We start from the raw sequence: 3791 nt of genomic DNA on the forward strand, positions 1-3791 counted from the left end.
ACTTTAGCTGTTGTTATGGCTAACAAGACTCCTACTCACAAGGAGGGGGTGCAAGTTCCATAAGTGCCTGAGAAAGGAGATCCACCACTTAATATGGTGCATGTTCCTCCAAATCCAAATAAACCATCAATGTCTCAGGTTGAACCTCTTGAAATTATGTCAACTGAGATGGTTGATATGCAAAGAAGGATTCAACACCTTACAGAATTATCGCAGGTTCAGGCAGAATACTTGCGAGTTCAGGTCGGGGCTTTCAATAGATGGATGGTCAACCACACCGAGAGCATGAATTGGTTGGCAGCTTTGTTTGCCAATAGAGCATTTATTACACCTCAGCAACATACCGATGTAAGTTCTAATAGAAATCGAGCATCTGTACCACTAGTTCAGTCAATGCCACAGACACTTACGTTACATCAAAACATATCACATGTTCCTATCCCTAGTCAAATTTAGGATGTATGAAATTCATCGATACCAATAGAATTTAAATGTCCTAAACATGTTCCTATTCAGTATGTGCAAAATTCACTGCCACCGGTAGATTCCAGATGTCCTGAATGTAAAAATAAGAACGCAGTTCATGAAGACAGGAATCAATGAATGCTTGGGGGCACCCTTTACCTAAAAATAAACCGTATAATGAAGAACATTATCAGGATGACCTTGAAGTACCTCTAGTTGCTGCACAACAATACTGGGAGTGTAACTAAATTGTTCAACTAGTTTAAGAAGAAATAGGCCAAGTTATTGGCCGAACTACTACTTCGATTTATCATAAGCCATATCATGACTAAATTGACCGACAATATCCATTATCGAGAAACTATCGACTTGATTTTACGTTGTTTACCGGAGATGCGGATCAATCGACTGTAGAACACATATGTCGATTTACTATATAATGTGGAGAATTAACCAATAATGAGTATTATCAATTATGGTTGTTTAGTCATTCACTCATTGGGATAACCTTTACTTGGTATTCCAATTTGCTACTGAATTCCATATAAAACTAGTAAGAAATGGAATGAAAAATTAATACTCGGTTCTTTTATAATGATAGAAATTTCAATAGCTAATCTTGCTCGTTTTTTTGTAATTACTAAGGGAATTGGTCGATAATTATAATGCTCAGTTTAAAAGAGAAAAAAGCCGATGCAAGGTAGTTACAATCGAGGTAAAATTTGTCCAATTGGCTCAAGATGGGCTTAAATTTAAGCTTCGAAAGAAGTTTGTCAGAATAGTATTTACATATCTTTAAGATTTGACCAGAAATATATCTTGATATAAAACTCTTCTTCAAGAGTCAATGAAGCAAAAGAATTCATTGGCATAAACATATTATTATGACCCCTAATTATGATGTTGAAGTAGTTAAAATAGTGGCTAAACAATCATTCACACGTTCAACTTTAATTAAAGCAAAGACAGTGGGAACTTCTAATCAGAAAAGTCAAAGATCCCGCGCCTTTGATATTTCTTATATTGATGAAATCTTTGATGTTATGTTAGCTGACAAATTTATCAAAATTATGGCTAATTATAATACTCCGACAACCAAAAACCTGAAGAAAATTAATTATTATAATTGACATGGAATTCAATCGCATTCCACTAATAATATGATGTTTTTAAGATTGTTATTCAGGATAATAATGATAATGATTTATTGAAATTCCTTAAAATATAAAAAGAAGCAATGTTGCAGAATACATATGTCGATTTACCATATAATGTGGAGAATTAGCCAATAATGAGTATTATCAATTACAGTTGTTTAGTCATTCACTCACTGGGATAGCCTTTACTTGGTATTCCAATTTGCTACCGAATTCTATATAAAACCAGTAAGAAATGAAAGAAAAAATTAATGCTCGGTTCTTTTATAAGGACAAAGAGATTTCAATAGCCGATCTTGCTCGTTTTTTTATAATTAATAGAAGAATTGGTCGATAATTATAGTGCTCAGTTTAAAATAGAAAAAGGTTGATGCAAGGTACTTACGATCGAGGCAAAATTTGTCCAGTTGACTCAAGATGAGCTTAAATTCAAGCTTTGAAAGAAGTTTATGGGAATAGTATTTACATATCTTTACGATTTGACTAGAAGCGTGTCTCGATATAAAGTCTTACTTCAATAGTTAATGAGGTAAAAGAATTTATCGGCATGAATATATTATTATAACCCTAATTATTATATTAAAGTGGTTAAAATAGTGGCTAAATAATCATTCACATGTTGACTTTATTTAAAGTAGAGACAGTAAGAACTCATAATCAGAAAGTTCAAAGATCCCACACCTTTGATATTTCTTATATTGATGAAATCTTCGATATTATGTTAGCTGACAAATTTATCAAAATTATTTCTAATCATAAAACTCCGATAATCAAAAAACTGAAGAAAATTAATTATTGTAAATGACATGGAACTCAATCGCATTCCACTAACAAATGTGTTGTTTTCAGGATTGTTATTCAGGATAATATTGATAAAGAATTATTGAAATTTCCTAAAATATAAAAAGAAGCAATGTTGATTAATATTGATCTATTTCCATTTAATATAGAGATCAATATAGTCAACATCAATCCTCAAAGGTTGGTTCAACCACAATAAAAGATTATATTTGGAGTTCAGATGAATCAACCGAAGTAGCAAAACGACATGAAAGGCGTTAAGTCTGAAAATACGATCGACTAGAACGAAACATATTCAGGCGCAACAAAGTCAAATTATCAGCTCATTTGTGAGAAATGTGTGAGGCTCACTCGGTTGTATGTGGAATCTTACCAACCGAGATATCCAACTAGGCAATTGATCAATCACGATTATGAGGAAAAAAAATTGTTTGTTACCCTCAAAAGGACAAATACGTCAGTAATTATTCTGGGACTGTTCAAGGGCCAATGGCGGTTAAACCTCGTCCTGATAGAGAAGGTGTTTGAAAAAAGCCGAGTCATCCAAAATTTTCAATGATGCCCGAGGAGATGACTCATACTCAAAAGCGGCATTTACAAAGACAACAAGTAATAAAGATGAGGCATTTAATCGTTGCTTTAGATCAATCCCAAAAGTTAGTCCAAATCAATGGCTAAAATTGAATGGTTTAAATCATGCGATTACTGTATATTTGAACTATTATCCATATACAATAAGTTTACTATTTTGATAATGTAGGTTTTAAAATTTTATTTTTCACAAAGTGACAAATCATGTATACAACAACAACAACAACAACAACAACAACAATAATAATAAAGTAATCTAACCCAAATAATACCTAAATTATTTGTATAGGATGTTGAATTAAGAAATGAAAAAATGGCCAAAGATTTATATTTAGTAGTTAAAATTTAATGGTTAAGCCTTTTCAATTAGTCTGGTTTTTGAACTACAATATTTACAATGATGTACGGTGGATGAACTATCATAATTTTCTAGCAATAAACATTATATTCTTAGTCGGGGACAAATCTCTTTTCTGTAAATTTTTTATTGCTTTACTGTATAAAAAGGACAAGTTATCCAACTTTTTTTGTTATTACTGTGAAGTTTTTTATCCTTAAAAAACTTGAGACATGTTTGTCTTCATTATGGTATACATTAGACTAGTACATGTGGCACATGTGCCAAATGTATCACAAGTACCACTCTCCATTTTCAAATGTCTTTGGGGTGTTTAATTTTCTAAATTGTTGGTAAATACTAGGAAACAAGCCACTATTACTTCCTATAAGTGTTTGCCAAGATAAGGAAAAGATGAAGGAATTCTACTTAAAAAAATT

The sequence above is a fragment of the Magnolia sinica genome, chromosome 9, assembly GCF_029962835.1.
Source record: "Magnolia sinica isolate HGM2019 chromosome 9, MsV1, whole genome shotgun sequence".
NCBI lineage: Eukaryota > Viridiplantae > Streptophyta > Magnoliopsida > Magnoliales > Magnoliaceae > Magnolia > Magnolia sinica.